Source organism: Phalacrocorax carbo, chromosome 4, assembly GCF_963921805.1.
Source record: "Phalacrocorax carbo chromosome 4, bPhaCar2.1, whole genome shotgun sequence".
NCBI classification, from domain to species: Eukaryota; Metazoa; Chordata; class Aves; order Suliformes; family Phalacrocoracidae; genus Phalacrocorax; species Phalacrocorax carbo.
This window is the reverse complement of record NC_087516.1, coordinates 47,622,327-47,640,243: the sequence shown is the minus strand read 5'-3', so window position 1 is coordinate 47,640,243 and position 17,917 is coordinate 47,622,327. Positions and strand designations below refer to the sequence as shown.

At 39.2% G+C, this 17,917-nt stretch overlaps 1 long non-coding RNA gene across 1 annotated transcript in view; it reads left to right on the top strand.

Annotated features, from left to right (window-relative positions):
- The window catches only part of LOC135313087 (uncharacterized), a 307,634-nt gene that overhangs the window by 172,435 nt on the left and 117,282 nt on the right, over positions 1-17,917 (top strand). Inside the window, exon 5 of the long non-coding RNA XR_010372679.1 lies at positions 4,712-4,780. This is a non-coding gene — a long non-coding RNA (uncharacterized LOC135313087). The remainder of the gene's footprint in view (positions 1-4,711; positions 4,781-17,917) is intronic.

Below are 17,917 nucleotides of genomic sequence, written 5' to 3'. Positions count from 1 at the left end.
ATGTTTTTCCTTCTATGAAAGAATAAAATGGAAGATGTGAGTTGTGCTGGTTTTGGCTGGGACAGAATTAATTTTCTTCACAGTAGCTAGTATGGGGCCATGTTTTGGGTTTGTGCTGGAAACAGTGTTGATAACACAGGGAGGTTTTCATTACTGCTGAGCAGGGCTTACACAGGGTCAAGGCCTTTTCTGCTCCTCACCCCACCCCACCAGCGAGTGGGCTGGGGGTGCACAAGAAGCTGGGAGGGGACACAGCCAGGACAGCTGACCCCAACTGACCAAAGGGATGTTCCACACCATATTACATCATGCCCAGCAATAAAACTAGGGGAAGAAAAAGGAAGGGGAGGACATTTGAGTGATGGCATTTTTCTTCCCAAGTAACCATTACGTGTGATGGAGCCCTGCTTTCCTGGAGATGGCTGAGCACCTGCCTGCCCATGGGAAGTAGCAAATTAATTCCTTGCTTTGCTTTGCTTGCGTGCATGGCTTTTGCTTTACCTATTAAACTGTTTTATCTCAGCCCATGAGTTGCCTCACTTTTACTCTTCCAGTTCTCTCACCCATCCCACCAGGGAGGAGTGAGTGAGCAGCTGCGTGGGGCTTAGTTGCCAGCTGGGATTAAACCGTGGCAGAATAGAAATGTTATGCTTCCTTAGTACTAACATCACTTCCATAATTATCTAGGATAATTACCTTTTTGAACATCTGTATTCCTCGAGCTTTTTAAAGTGCAGATAAGTTGAAAACAGAGGTTTAAAAGATTTTATGATATTCAGAATACTTAGCTGAAAGTTTATATTGTATGGTGCTATTAAGATGTTACATTATATTTTTATGGCCTATGAATGACATTGCTACACAATATGATACTGAATTTTCATTTAACATGAAAATGCTTTTCAAACATTGCTGAAAGAGGACTTAGTAGATATTTACCCTGAGTTTTCAAAATAGTGAGAGCAGTCAGCCTTACCATAATCACTCTTAATATCTGTGCAGCTGACCACAAAATTAGCTCAGGGTTTCAATTCAGTCATTGCCATAAGTAACGGGAAAATGCAATTTATTAAAAAGACAAAACTGTAAAGTTCTTAATAAAAGCTCCCCTTTAATGGCTATGTATATCTGTACATTCCAAATGTGATATAAAAACAATATTTAAACTTAAAAATGCTACAGAAGGTGAATATGAATCATAATCCCAATAAATAGGGACCACATGTCTTGGGGGTCTTCGTAATGGTCAACACTCAAATTCTGTGACTGAATATTTGGTGTCTTTTTGATTGAATCTGCAGTCTCTATAAGTTACTGGTTTGTGTCTAACAGCCACATCAGTTTATTCAAGTGCTGATGTGCATGTCTGGCATTATGGACTACTGCAAATTGGATGAATCTGGAGTTTTAAATCTAGCATGAGTTAGGGCATTTCCCTTTATGACTTCAAAATCTTCTTAGCATTCATCTTCCCAGACGAATTTTATCTTAGCAAATATAACGATGCTGCCTGGTCTTTCTAATTCACAGAGGCCTACTGATCCTTCTTCTCCCTGAGTTTCTGTAGACATTTTCCATTCAGTGCGGGGGTGAAGCTTAATCCATGCTTTCTGATTATATGCCTCATGGAAGTAATGTAGTGATTTGTCATATAAACCCTGACTCCTTAGAAAGCATTACAGTCCTTTATGCTCCTACCAGATGTTTCTCACATATTTTTCTGGAAACTAATGAAGTAATGTAAATATAAAAAGAAATCTTCAGTCCTAAAAACCTGTGTTAAATCATTTGCTGCTCTCACAATTTATTAATCTGAAAGATCCTGGTGATGTTACTAAATTCTTTTTTTCTTGTTCTTCAGCTGCCAGTTAAGTCCAACAATTCTGGGTACTAAGTAAAAAAAAACACTTTTAAAAATATTTAAATCCAAAGTCTCTTTTCTAGTTGGGTACAGCTTGTAGCGTCCATCAGAGTATGACACGTTGTGTAATTAATACTTATCTTAAGGTTCTGTTGGTCAGATTTACTTCAGATGCTAGTTTGTCTGTCATTGAATTCAAACACATGGGTTGTAATGATATCCCAAGGAATTTTCCACACAAGTCAGGCTAACGCTTTTTGGTAATAGTATGTATCAGATCGTATTTGTATTGCATTACAAGCAAACAATTACTCAACTTGTGGCTTTCTGCTAGTTGAAGAGTTCACTGCAAAAACCTCTGCCTTTACAAGACCTACAAGTATAATAATGCTTGGGACCTATTCAGGAACTAGTTTTCTTTTATCTGTAGATTGCATGTGGCTTGCTTCTTATTCTACCATGTAACCATCAATCATATCTTAAAATATTATAGTTGGTAGTGAGCTGATGCTAAGAAGCTAGTAGTTAAGTGATAGTACATTGAAGAAAGAGGTAGGGGATAATGTGGTTGTTTTTTTTTACTAAGACAGGCTTCATAGAGTCCTATAGACTGTCATTTGTTGAGTGATTACAGTGCAGGTGTCATCCGTCACCAGATCGTACGGATGTTGTTCCCATGGCAAGATATGTGTGGTCATGCAATGGGGACTGGCATCCCCTGTGAGAGGCAGCAGGAAGCTGGCAGAAAGATTTTTGCACATTGCAGCCTGCCTATATCTGAAGTGCTTTTGGGAAGAGATTGACAAGGAGGATGTTGTGAGCTGTATGAGTCATTCTGGTGACTTATTGCAGTTTTCAGTTAGGAGGTTGCACACGCCTTCTTTCATGTAATTCTGGTATCTGTCTGCCCATCTGTAATTCAGCTATAACCTGGCCTATGAGGTTTTTCTCTGCCATTATTCTGCTCTGAGAGATGTTGGGAAGTTCCCATGTTAGAGGATTTTAAATTATTGTTCATTTCAGATTCCTTCATTATTCACAGTTGACATAAGTATTATTCTCATTGCTATCTATATTATGCTACTTTTTCTCTCATTATATGATGTTCCAAATATTCCTTTCTCTTCATAATGTGAGAAAGGTCACAAGTACCCAGAGGTATGATATCTCTCTGTGACAGCAGAAAATGTAGATGTGAAATAAAGAGTTTGCACTCTTTAATATCCACTGGGGGAATAAAGTCTGAATTAGGAAAACCTGTTATGACTTGTGTTGAAAATCACATTGTTCATGTACATTTAAACTAAATTCAGCCTTTTGGCACTGAAAATATCTGCGGCTGTGGTTTTACATGCTATAACTGCTGTATGTGTTATCATTTCAGCCCTTTTGGACCCATTTCCGTTTATACTTCAGAAAGTGTGTTGCTTTTTGAATTGAAAATTTTCAGTCTCACTATTTGGATCTTCTCATGTCCTCACATGATGACTGGACAGAAAGCAATAGCACGCCTTTTAGTATTATTTGGTTACTCTTTGCATATTCACCTGGGATTTTGTATTCTCAGCTTGTTTTGAAAATGCAAATTATTTCCAGAACTCCTTTCTTGGAAGGTGTGTAGTATTATCCCTATTATGTGGGTACAACATTAAAACAGAAAGTGATTTTTCTCACATGTGGAATCTCTAAACAACTTAGCAGGTGGTAGGCTTTGAACTCAGTTCAAAGTCGGTTGCCTCAAATCTCTTTCAATATATTATTACATCTAATGGAATGAAGTTTGAATAAAAGGAGTTCCTCAGCATTCTCTAGTGGTAGACTTGTGGCAGAAGTTAAAACTATTAATTTGGTGGCACTTTAACTCGACAAAGAAGTAGTTGAGATATGTCTATAAAGTCAAATACACACAATCGCAAAGTGGCTTCACATATTTGTCAAGATACCAGGGTGCAAGCCGGTTTTCATCTGGCAGCCATGTAGGACTGTACAACGCCTGAGTTAAGTAATTAATCTTTGTATTGTGACCATGTAGGCATGTCTGCAAAGAGATGGGCTTGTTTACAGGGTGCTTGATTGTACCCAGAGTAATAACTAACCCCAGCTAGGATCAAAGGATTTTCATACGTGACACTGAGAATCATATGTGGCACAGAATTAGTGCTCTAAAGAAATTAATCTCCTTGGTTAAGTGGCAGTTCATCATTGCAAAACTGTTCCTGTGTGTTTTTAGATGGCTGCATACTTTACTGCTATTATAGGAATCTGCTGTATCATTAATCATATTTAGATTTTTTTTTTCCTGGAGCCTTGACTGTCTTAAAGTCATGAAAATACCTGGTAAAGTACGAGCACATCATCCATTACTGTCCTTATTAAATGATTCTGATAAATTTTGAAGGAAGATGAGCCAAATGAAATGTTTTATTCTGCACAAGCACAGCTTTCAGGTAACTCTGAAAAGAACGCTCAGAGTCTGCACATGAAAAGAAGTGGTCTTTGTCAGCTTTCAAAAACAGTCATGCAATTTTGTTAAATCTTGGTGAGAAGCTCCTAGCTAAGTCAACAAAGTCATTTTTGCGTATGAACAAAATGTTCAGATTCTTTTATGTGCAGCAGTGTTTATCTAAAATTAGGATAATATAAGCCTGGGGCAAAACATCTACAGTAAAGTGGTCTCACAGTTAACTTTCTAAGAGAGAGGCAAAAGATATTTGTGTTAGTTCTGGCAAGTTCAATCAATTATACACGTGCAGTATTTTGCATAGAGACATGTTCTACCAAAGATGCTCAAACTGAATACAAACAATAGTAAGTAATTTGTTCTCTCATTGCTTGTGTTTATTTTAACAGATTTTTTTGAAATATTCATCTGAGCTAAGCTGCCTGCTAAACCTTATGCTTCTGGACTTTCCATTTCAGGTAAGATCTGACAGATCAATACACCTATTTTTTCACATTTTTGTTTCAGCGTACAGCTATAAAAACATGTAAAGATAGGAACTAGAGGTGAGTGTAAGTAAAAAAGGACAAGGAGGAGATGGGAGATGATAATTTAAAAAGAACTAGGATTTCCCTGCAAAATTATTTACCCATTTTCCAAGAGAAATTATAGATATATTGACAAAAACAAGGCTATGACTATCTGAGGAGAGAGTTCAGCTAGTCATCAGTGTTTGCTGCAGTAACAGTGCTTTTAACAGATTTTAAAAAAATAATATCCTACTTAGTATTTAGGGGTTTCTTTTCCTAGTGGGTTTCTCAGAGATTGCGTTAATGTGGAAGGAAATGCTTCCTTACAGGTCGTCTTTTTTTTTTTTTCTCCTCCCCCCCATGTCAGTTGCAAATTAACTATATCAACATTTTGGTTTTTCTCCATTTTTTATTACCATAACCACTTTTGTTTTGTGCCTTTTCCTTTGTTTTCAGACCCCGCCGTTGATTCTCATTTTCTCTGTCTTGATGTAGTAGCATGTGGAAAGTTGTATTTTAAAATGTTCTTCCTAAAAAATGAGCAACCAGGTAATATTTTAGAACTTCCAGCATGTAAGGCATAAAAATCTGCCATTAGAGACCAGTTCAGTCACCTTGATGCAAGAAATATAATTCATAATGGACTTAAAACTAAGGTGCATATTCTCTTTCCCTAGAAATCCTATCCTGTGAGCAAGAAATAGGCAAACCTTTAATATTTAAAACAATAGTATCTTTTTTTTCTTCATATGTTGTACCAATGAAATACCTGAAAGCTCAAATTTGTGTTAATGGCAAATTCGGAAACAATCTCACAGTAAAAAGCCATGTAATGAAATGTTTATCCACGAGCATGCCATTTTCTTTTATGTGCCTCAAATATCCAGTCTCAGAGGCAGTTAAAAAAGTGAAAGAATGTGGCTAATATCTGGCAGTGATATAAAGGCTACAAAAACAGATATTGTGGTGCTGTTTGTCAAAAACATGAAGATGTTGATATTTTGGATAGAAGTGCATGCAAGTGAAAAGGATTTAGCTACCTAAAAGAACAAAAAATGTCATTTCCTTCATGAGGAATGTCACCATTTCCCATTAACAGAAATAGGACCCAAAGACATTCTTTGCACAATTCCTAGTTAAAATACATATCTTCTGCCTACTGGTAGCATCTTTGGGTATGTTACCTCACACTGCTCTGATTGGCTGACATGTTTCATGCTAACTTCTTAGGGTCTTACTTATTTGAATATGATTTTATTATTTCCAGCAGGCCACCTTGTGGGCAATTGTGTCTAACTGTGATCTGTCTGTCTGTCCTGAAGGGGAGGAACTGAATAATTCTTTTGAAATCAGTGGGAATTCTTGTATCCTGAAGGTGAAAAACAGTGTCCAAGGGACTCAAATCTTCATTTCTGGAATCAGTTAAAGAGTTGGAGGGGGAATAGTGATATGGTTGAGGTATTTTGTCCAACCAACTAATGGAGACAAGATCTTCAAGTGCTTGTAATGAAGTAGTGATTAGTACAGTTTCAGTTTCACTGTGACAGACTTGTTCCCTTATTATGTGTGGATTTGAAACAAATCAAAATAAAATCTCTAGTCAAGCTTTTAGTGGAAATTAACATGAAAAGCGTGCAAGACTCAAATAAGGCACAAGTGAGGCAACATCCCTGCGTAGACATATGCAATTAGGGAAATTAGTTAATAGTCAGATGACTGTTAAAAAAAAAACAATAACTGACATCAAAGTCAGGACTGACATGGAGCAGAATATATAATTTCATATTGACCTCAGATATAGTTAATTTCTTTAGTTTTCGTGCATCTATTTTAATTTTGGAAACAGTAAACATTAACATGAGAGTTTGTCCAGAAGATGACACACCACTGCCTTGTTATGTTTAACAAGCCACAACTGGTTAGATAAGCCGTACGTATGCATGCCTAACAAATGTAAGTAAAATGCATTAGCTTTATCCACTCTACAGGTGATTTCTACCAATCTGTTTTTAGTTTGCAGTTTAACAGGCTGGACACATGTCTACAGCCATTTTTTGTGACTCAGCTGGTTAAGTATGGTTAACCATCATCATTATTTGCTATTGCTTGTCTAAACCTTAAATGCTATAAAAGTGTCATGTTTTAGTTGGCAACTCAGCCCCACACAGCCACTCGCTCGCTCCCCCATCAGTGGGATGGGGGAGAGAATCAGAAGGGTAACGCTCGTGGGTTGAGATAAGAACAGTTTAATAATTAAAATAAAAAAGCAACAACAACAAGAAAAATGCAATGGAAAGGAGAACAATGAGAGGCGCGAAATCCGGGGGGGAGGGAGGGGGATGAACCACCGAAACAAACCGCACACAACACAGCCACTCACCACCTGCCAACCCAACGCCACGCCTCCCCGAGCCGCAGCTGCCCCCCTTAATATACTGGTCATGGTGTCACATGGTATGGCATGAACATCCCATTGGACACTCGGGGTCAGCCGCCCCCGCCGTGGCCCTGCCCCTCCCAGCCTCCCACCAACACCCACAGGAAGCTGGAAAGGTATCCCAACCTCACAGTGAAGAGAATTAACCCCTTCTCAGCCAAAACCAGCACAAAAAGTAAGAAGTTTAGAAATTGAATCATGATGTATTGATATTCCCTGTTTTCATTTTCTCCTTCGGATTTAAAGATTAAGTAATAAATTTGATTGACTTTGTGGCCAAATTTATACAAAAACTACTTTTCAGTAATATGGTAACTGTCTTTCTGACAGCTCACATAATACATAGTTCTTTGTTCTGATAGTAAATTGAAATTAAAAAATGGAGAAATCTGCTGAGTTTGAGGTGTTGCACCTACTTACAGGATAACGAAATTTGGGGCTAATTTTTTCCTACCGAGTAAGGCTTATAGTAATTCACTTTCAACTGAGATTGTGTCCAGACTTTTCAGTACTGTAGGCCTAAAATGAGGTAGGCTATGTAGAGGTCTCCCATCAAATGTGTTCATCCAATGGATGTTCCATATCTTTTAGATTTAGAGATCCCATATGTGTGCAGAGATTTAATTTAGAGATTATAAAAGCTTTCTTTAATAGACTCAAACATATTTTTTTAAGGTTGGCATCTGAGTTCATTGCAATGTCATTATCCTATTAACATTATACAGGCCTAAATATAGGTTCTTTTCTTAAATTATTTTTTTCTTTAAAATTAAGTTATGGGTAGTTCAGTTTGCTCGTAAACCATCTTACAATGTTGTACCACTAGTATCTTGTCCTTACTGGTGCTCATACTGACTGTCTTTGGCAGCTGCTGAAGTGGGAGTGTAAGTCATAGGCAGTGCTATTGGCTGTGTATTCCCCAACACACCCCCTCACACACACCCCTGGGGGGGCTGCTTCCTTCCAGCTATCAGAATGACACACTTCCATACACAGCTCCAGGGAGGTGAGATTGATGCAGGTCTCATACCTAGTGGCTAAGGTGATTTACGGAAATGTGCTTGGCAGGTGGAGCTGAAATGGAGTTGGACTGTTGTATCTAAGTTAGAAGTTGAGGTAGGAATTTATTGGCATGAGGGAGGTGTAGAAAGAGGAGGAGAAGGATTTTCGTTGGGTTGTTTGTTGGGTTTTGTGTGTTGTTTTCTTGCTTGTTTGTTTGTTTGTTTGTTTGTTTTTAATAAATTGTATTACTTTTAATTCCTGTTCTAAAACTGTAAATCTTGAATTTCCAGCTGCTTTGTGCCTGGCTGGTATGGTAGGTAAAATATGTTGCTTCTTACCTATGTTGTGTTTGAAGATGCTTTTATTGCCCACAGAATGATAGGTAAGGGAGAAGAGAGAGTAATGAACAATGCAGATTTACAGTTTCCAAAGAAAATGGACAGCATAGCTATAAAGGAAACAATTCCAGTGCTGCTTATTGATTCTAACACTACCCCTAGCAATGCATATTTATGGTTAATATCACAGAATCACAGAATGGCAGGGGTTGGAAGGGACCACTGGAGATCATCTTGTCCAACCCTCTGCTTGAGCAGGTACACCTAGAGCAGGGGGCACAGGAATGCATCCAGGCGGGTTTTGAATGTCTCCAGGGAAGGAGAGTCCACAACCTCCCTGGGCAGCCTGTGCCACTGCTCTGGCACCCTCACAGTAAAGAAGTTTTTTCTCATATTCAGGTGGAACTTCCTGTGTTCCAACTTGTGCCCATTGCCCCTTGTCCTGACGTTGGGCACCACTGAAAAAGAACCTAGTCCCATCCTCTTGACACCCACCCTTTAGATATTTCTAAGAATTTATGAGATCCCCCTCCTCAGTCTTCTCCAGGCTAAACACAAACCCAAGTCTTTCAGCCTTTCCTCTTAAGATAGATGCTCCAGTCCCCTGATCATCTTGGTAGTTCTCCGCTGAACTCTCTCCAGTAGTTCCCATCTTTCTTGAACTGGGGAGCCCAGAACTGGACTCAGCGCTCCAGATGTGGTCTCAGTAGGGCAGAGTAGAGGGGGAGGATAACCTCTCTCGACCTGCTGGCTGCACTCCTTTTAATGCAGCCCAGGATACCATTGGCCTTCTTGGCCACAAGGGCGCGTTGCTGGCTCAGGGTCAGCTTGTTTTCCACCAGCACTCACAGGTCCTTCTCAGCGAAGGTGCTTTCCAGTAGGTCAGCCCCCAGCCTGTACTGGTGCATGGGGTTGTTCTTCCCCAGGTGCAGGACCTTACACTTACGTTTGTTGAATTTCATTGAGTTCCCCTGGGCCCAGCTCTCCAGCCTGTCCAGGTCTTGCTGGATGGCAGCACAGCCTTCTGGCGTATCAGCCACTCCTCCCAGCTTGGTATCATCAGCAAACTTGCTGAGGGTAAGCTCTGCCCCTTCATCCAGGTCATTGATGAATCATGCCATCTTGGAAGGCTGTCAGGTTGGTCAAGCATGATCTCCCTTTGATGAATCCATGTTGACTACTTCTGATAAACTTCTTTTCCGCTACATGCCTGGAGGTGACCTCCAAAATGAACTCTTCCATCCCCTTTCTGGGGATAGAGGTGAGGCTGACTGGCCTATAGTTTCCCAGGTCCTCCTTCTTGCCCTTTTTGAAGACTGGAGTGACATTGGCTACCTTCCAGGCATCAGGCACCTCTCCTGTCCTTCACGACCTTTCAAAGATGATGGAGAGTGGGTTAGCGACAGCATCCGCCAGCTCCCTCAGCACTTTTGGGTGCATCTCATTGGGACTCATGGATTTGTGAGGATCCAGGTTGCCTAAAAGATCTCTAACCCAGTCCTCCTCAACCAAGGGTAAGTCTTTTCTCCGTATTTTCTCTCACCTCTGGGGGCTGGATGCCTGAGGGCCAGCCTTAGCAGTAAAGACGAAGCAAAGAAGGCATTCAGTAACTCCGCCTTCTCTGCATCCTGCCTTACCAGGGCTCCCACCTCATTCAGCAGCAGGCCCACAGTTTCACGTCTTTCTTTTACCGCTGATGTATTTGAAGAAACCCTTCTTGTTATCCTTGACATCCCATGCGAGATTTAGTTCCAAGTGGGCCTTGGCCTTTTTTGTTGCATCTCTGCATACACTGACAATGTTCCTACATTCTTCCTCATATGTAAATGAAACAGCCATCATTGGCTCTTATTAGATATAAAACACTGAACAAATGGAGAATTAAAAAAGACAACAAATAGTCTTTATGTTACATAATGTCTTTATAAAAAGCTGGCAAAAATATGCTACTATAGAATGGAAACATCAAGAGAAATGCTATTTTTATAGCGATTTACTGGAAAATTCCTTGAAGAAAAAAAATTCCTTTGCATAGAACATTCAATGCTAATGCCACAAGAATTTTCTTAGCTATGGAGTTTCCAGTGAGGTAACTCTAAAATGTTGCCTTTCAGTTACATTGTAGACAACCCAAACATGCAAAGGTGATTATTTTATTTTTATTATTAACTCTAAATAGTTCTCAGGGGAGAGGAATGATAAATCTTGGAATAAGCAAACATTATTGCAGTGAAGGCTGTCACAAGGCAGAAGACTGATTTTTGTGGTACGGTAGGTATTGCGCAGCACATGTTGCTTTAAGAATAATGAAGACATTTGCCATCCCCCAAATTAATTTGAAAATGTATTGTGTTATAAGTAATGAGCTGTCTGAGTTATTTTTAACTCAGTCTATTAAGAAAAGATTGGAGCAAACCACAGCAATAAGTCTTCAGGATACATGCATCCCAGATTGATTTTCATTCAAGGTCATGACAAAGTTCAGCAAAAATGCAGAACTCCGCAGAACAGCTCTTCACATGTCATTGATTGCTGTGCTTCTTTCCTTTTTAGGTAGCACTAAACTATAACGATGATTATTATATCATGGTAGGATACGATGTTAGGAACAATATGTACTTGTGCATGTTTGTCTTCCAGTGTTCATTACATGGCCACTTGTAGCTTGCTTATTTGAGTGGAAAACATGGAATATTGAGCTTTACAACAGGTCTATAAAAAGCAAAGTAACTGTTGAGTCATAAAGAATATTTCTTCTGGGGAGGTGTTCACACTACTTGATTTTATACATCCAACTCAAATGCCTCATAGAGAACCTTATCTTCCTGTGCCAAGACTGAGAAAAATGGTTTTATCTGCAGTTGTAGTTTAGGACCTGGGAGCTCCTCCTGTATCTAACTCTGGTGCGCCACTTCACTAGATTCAAACTCGATGTCAGTGATCTGATTTCTGTGGCAAAACCAAAGTACCTAAAATAGACTTCAGCTCATGCAGGATCTTAACTTTCTCCATTAATTTTATGTGGAGACAAGCATCCCACCTTAGTAATTTCATTTAGGTTTTAGGGTTAATCAGTTAGACATTTAGATACCCTCTGAGCAGTAGTTATCTATATCACAAATCTGGATAATTTAATTTACATGTGATTTTAGATGGCATAATTTTATATCTTTTTATAGTTCCATCAGAGGATAAATGGCAGTAATTTAGATATACTAAAAAGTAAAATCTGAGTTATATCATGTCTTCTATGAAAGCTAGAGTGAATTTCAGGGTTTATTGAAGCAAATTGGCTTATTTTTAGCACAAAAATCCTAATTTAAAACAAAATCTAATTAATTTTTTTCCTTTTAGTCTTTCTATCACTAATATCCTAAATATCCTGTGGCTGATAATTGGTCCGCTTTTCTCCCTGGAGCGCATCATTGTGGTCTCTTTGTTCACTGATGCTGCTCCTGTTGTGTGATAACTACTGTGATAACTACTGTGTCTCCTTTTCTTCTGTTTTATTTTTATGTCTGGCAGAATGCAGCTTTTGTATCTTTCCACCCTCCAAGGTTGTAATGTCTGGATAACGATGTTGGAGTGGACGAGAGAATTATTGCTCTCAGGTCAGAGAATAATTTCTTACACATAAGAAGAAACAGTACTGCAGAGAGACCACTAATCTGAGAGTTACTGTATATTTTTATATAAATATCTTGTTTGTGAAGGAATCTCAGGAAGTATCCTCATTAATGCTACCACTGCTAAAAACCTTGGAAAGAGAAACACATCATTAAAAAATCCATCGACAATGAAATCTCCCATCATTGCTCTCTGCATTAGATAATGCTCTGAGTAAAGGGCACAAGCCAGTGTATAAGGCTAAGTAAATCTCACTGTGCTCTATACTGCTATGATACTGCTATAGAAACAGAATGAACAACATAAGAAATGACAGCAAAAAGCATAGTATGAAAGATGGGTAGACATTTTTTGAAACAGGGAATAGAGATGGATGGATTTTTCTTCTTTGAAAATATTGAGCTATTAATTAAAAAAACAGGATCTAACAATGGCCAGTTAAAAAGAAGGGAAAACATGTTTTGTAATTTATTTTGTCTGTATTCAGTTAAAGCCCTTAGATTTTTCATGTAAAGCAAATGCTAATCACAAACAATTTCATTTAATTCCTTCCAGCAAGTTTTACTTTAAGACAAAATTTTCATGTATCTCATGAGTCTTTTTCACTGCAGTGCCAAAAACCTGTAATGTATGTAACATGGACAAAAAAAAGAGATGAGGATGTGGTGTGTCAAATGAATCTGTTTCTTAAGTATACCTGTGCATCTGTAAAATCGCTTTTTTTCTCAGAAAGGCTGGTGATACACTTTGTGTATGAAACATTTTCCTGCCAGGCATTGGTGTTTTGCTGAAATTAAAATTCCCCAGGAAAAATACTTTTTGCAGGAAATTTCCATTTAGTTCTAGGTCAGGTCAACTTTAATCTCCATGCTGCCCAAGCCACTTTTTTCTTTGGTCTTTTATGCTTCTTTCATTATATGGAAACCAGGGGACTCAAAGGCACCACAAAACATGTGCCTGATTATGTCCTGCCTCCATATTTGGATAAGTGTGAATGATTGCTACCATCATCACAGTTTGGTTTCCATGGACAGAAAATCTACCCATGAAGATCACATAGGAGCATGAGGCGCTTGAACTGGATCCCTGGTGGACCAGATGTTGTGCTGCAACAAACATGCCTTACTCTTAACAACCTTTTAATCTTTTACCTTTTCATATCTACATTTAGAAAGGGGGCAGAACCGGCATTGAGGATTAGTCTGTCACCATATATAAACATGTCCTTGCATGGCTTTAATATTACTTGGGCAGAAATAGCAGTGAAGATAGCTGAAGATTGCTTGTGCAAGCTAGCAAAAGTGGGGTCACTGGAGCACTGTTGCCAGTCTGTCTTCATTGCTGTTATCTCTCCTACCTATATTGAAGCTACTTTTAGTACGTCTGTGTCTTTTGTAGTTATGTGCCAAATTTCTCCATAGCTATACCTTAATCTCATCTGTATTTGGCATATTATTTTAGTGCAGAGTGCCTCCAAACCTTCCATCTCCCTTCCTTCCTTCCTTCGCTACTGGTGATGCAAATGGCTTTCCCATGGAAAGGAGGAAACCTGGGTTGGCTATGTGTATTTGCATTGCACTACACCCTTGCTAATAAATCTTCTGGAAAATACAGCGCCAACCTCATGAGCTTATAAACCAAACTGGACCTAAGGTGGCAATATAACAGAGCCAAGTTGGAAGTCTTAACATGTGCAGTTTGGATAATCTAGTCAGGGGTAATTCAGAGCTGGCTGTATTTTGAATTATTGCAGCTGTAATAACCTAACCAGTCAGTATAAGTCATAACGCTGCAACACTCACCACACTATGTGGGCCGAAACAACTCCTTGTCACATATTTAGAGTGAACAATGCCCTTTGGAAGTGTGAATTTGAAGCACTATTAAATGAAGTAATTTCATTTCCCCTTGTTTTACAACTTAACTATTACTCATGAGCTGAAGTCAGGGTATATTTAAATTTTTTTATCATGTATTTTATGTCAGCCTAAATTTAAAGTGTGTAGAGTTAAATACATTGAACAGAAGGCTAGGAGTCTTACTGATACGTTAATTCATTCCTCACTGTTCTCTGCTTCAGCAATCAGAAGATAAATGCTATCATTATTAGACTTATTTAATAATTTAAGCAACTCACAGAGCTGAGGCTGAGTAAAGATGAATAAACTGAAGACACAGTTAAAAAAAACCAAAAAACCCAAACACTATCTGTTGCCACTTCTTCTTTGAAGGGACTGAACACTTGAAGTGTATAATTTTTAGTAATAAAAGCCTCTAGACATCTTACTGCTTTTGTGCAACTTGAAAATTGCCTTGGGCTAAGCAATTTAGCATTTGTCTCCCAACTAAACCCACTTAAAATCCAGATGCTACTGGTTCCATAGATAATATATATTCACACACACACACACACACACACACACAAAATATTCATTAGATACATAAATGATCTTTATAGCAGAGACCAGGTACAGGGCTCTTCCTTCACAGCTGAGATTGACACATCCAATATGTAGTCATGTTCAGTCTTGCACCATCATTGCACTGTAGCAAATCTTGAACTTTTATGGTGAGGCATGGTGGATACTCCCCACAGGCTCACTGCTGGGATATCCATGTGAAAAAGAGTGTTTAAATTACCTGACGATGAAAAAAATAGTCTGAACTCAGGTCTCCCACTCTTTGTGCAAGCATTCAAACTTGAAAGACTGAAAGGGACACCATTACTATCTCCTCCTCTTTCAATGGCCAGAGAACCTAAGAAGCTAATGATGTCTAAATAATTTTCTTATTGTTCATTTGTCAGAAAGAATTCTCAGAGCAGGCTTTCAGGTATTTTGTGTTTGTCTGGTTTTGTTTTTGCTTTGGTCTGGTTTGTTTCCTATGCCAGGTGGGCATAGGAATATGGTCACGGTGCTAAGCAGGACTGAGATTTCAGACGTGTATCTGTGGTCTGACTGGCTAGCCCAGGGGAGCTCTCTGCCCTGTGCACTGGACTGCTTTGGTTCACATTCTAAGACTCCCACTTCTCTTCATGCCCTGTAAATGCTTCAAAAAGGAAAACCAGAAGCAACGTATAAAACTTAATTTCATCAGTCAGAGGTTAGAAAGAGCTAGTGATCTCTCAAACAATGCTTTTATTGGTTTAATGACAGTGAACTTATTACATATGGTATAACTAACAGGCATACCCTAGGCACCAGCTTTTTGCTTCCATTTACAATCAAACAAACCTATTGTAAAGTTTTACACATGAATTTATAATTTGCTTCTCTCTGTCAAACCACTACTTACTTTACTAATAAATAATTAGAATGAGAGAGTACATTCCCAATATCTATGAGAATAAGTACTTTATCACAACTATATGCACAATTAGCCTATCTCTATTAGAAGCTTTATTGATAGGAAAGTTATTTTCCCTTGGTTTAAAAAAGTGGAACCAATAATAAGTAAGCTATTTTTATGAACAAGATTACAGCAAAACCCTATCCCTGTAGGAAAAAGCTGTATGGCAATGAAAATAACTCAGTAATGTGCTACTCTCTCAAATGTTCGTCTAATTCAGAATCAGTGCAGTTAATTCCCAGTAGCTTTAATGCAGCTTCAGATGGAGTGATAAACAAGGAAGTATATGTTTTACAAACATAATAGCTAAGTTTATGCGTGCTTATGCTAAGTTTAGGTTATATATGAGCACAGTTTTATCACTGTCCCGGCTGTTCAGCTCTTTCTGTGGTCCTTGCCATGGTAGTGGCCGAAGTTAAAAAGCAGTCTTTCAGGTAACACCCAGGCACTATTCAATAAGTATTCAGGGCGTAGCTGCTCTGTTTTGGGGCTAGGCAGGTGAGAAGATTTCCTATGCCAGTTCTCATTAGGACCAGAGCACAGTCCCCAGAATGTTTTATTTTAAGTGTAGATAAAACTTCTGTAACCCTGAATTGAAGGCAATGATTTTTTAAAAAGTTATTGCTCAAGTGGAATTGCGATCAGTATATAAGTGCACATACACATTCTTATATTTCCATGTATAAAGGAAAGACTCAGGTTGTAAAGTCAAGTACTCAAAAGTTAGAAAATGTGTATTTATTGTGGTTGCAAATCCTGGAAAGTTTTTTTTTTCTATTGGAAACAAAGTGTTTCAAAAAATGATCGGCTTCAGTGGTATTTGTAGTCCCAAATATCCTTGCAAGTGAAAAAAGGAGCAACTGAGTATTACAGTTTTATTTTAAAATAAAAGAATTCCATTTTGAGATTTGAAATAATTTTACTTTTAAAATTCAATCGAAACTTTATCAAAATGGAAAAAAAACCCTTTGGGTTGAAACTCTTTGTAGGTATTTACATGAAATATTTTGATCAGTTAAATTCCGTTTTTCATTTTTAGCTGTGCAAGAATATGTACTATTTTGGCTCTTGGTTTCACTTAACAGCAGGAGGATGAACTACCAACATTTTAAAAAAATGGTGCAATTTTTCCTCAGTTCTGGTTATGATACAACCTTATGACACAGAATGATGACTTTAAAAAGACCTTTGCCTCACTCAGTTCTCCAAATGCCTGGGACTTGTGTAAATGAAGTAATTAAGTTCTCAGGTCAGATGTAAAAGAGTGAAAACATACAATTAGCAGTCACATCTGTAAGGCTGGCCTGAAATGATTGGCCCAGGAACTCATAAAAACTTTGTGGCAGAGTGAGGAATAAAAATCTAATTTTGTAGCGAGGTTTTTGTTTGCTTGACTCTTCAGACCTTCCTGTTGATATCCGCAAGATTCTGTCTGACTCATGACACTTGTATGGGGTTTGCGTGGCAAGAGTTTGGTAGTAGGGAGGGGGGCTACAGGTGTGGCTTCTATGGGAGGCTGCCCTATGTCTGATAGAGCCAATACCAGCCAGATCCAAGATGGAACAACCTGCAGACACCAAGGTCAGTGAAGAAGGAGGGGGAAGAGGTGCTCCAGGCACTGGAGCAGAGATTTCCCTGCAGTCCAGGGATGCTAATGGTCCAGCAGGTACCCATCCCCCTGCAGCCTGTGGAGGACCCCGCACTGCAGCAGGTGGATGCATCTAAAGGAGGCTGTGACCCCATGGGAAGCCCACACTGGAACAGGCTCCTGGCAGGACCTGTGGCCCCATGGAGAAAGGAGCCCACGCTGGAGCAGGTTTACTGGCAGGACTTGTGACCCCGTGGGGGACCCACGGTGGAGCAGTCTGTTCCTGAAAAACTGCACCCCATGGGGGGACCCTCGCTGGAGCAGTTTGTGAAGAACTGCAGCCTGTGGGAAGGACACATGTTGGAGAAGTTCATGAACAACTGTCATCTGTGGGAGGGACCCGACGCTGGAACATGGGAAAAGTATGAGGAGTTCTCCCCGAGAAGGAAGGAGACAACATGTAACAAACTGACCACAACCCCCGTTTCCCATACCCCTGTGCCACGCTGCAGGAGGAGGTAGAGAAATCGGGAGTGAAGTTGAACCCGTCAGCTTTGGTGAGCACCTGGCATCATCCAGGGTCAACTCACCACAACACTATAACCAAAGGTGTCACATAATAAATAGCAAAGAGGTCCGAGGTCCTAAGAATGCATTCTTTTCTGTATTTTTTGTACTATTTCATACCTAGTTGTAGATGGCATGCTATTATGACAACATAGATCAAAAAGTCAGTCCTCAAAAAG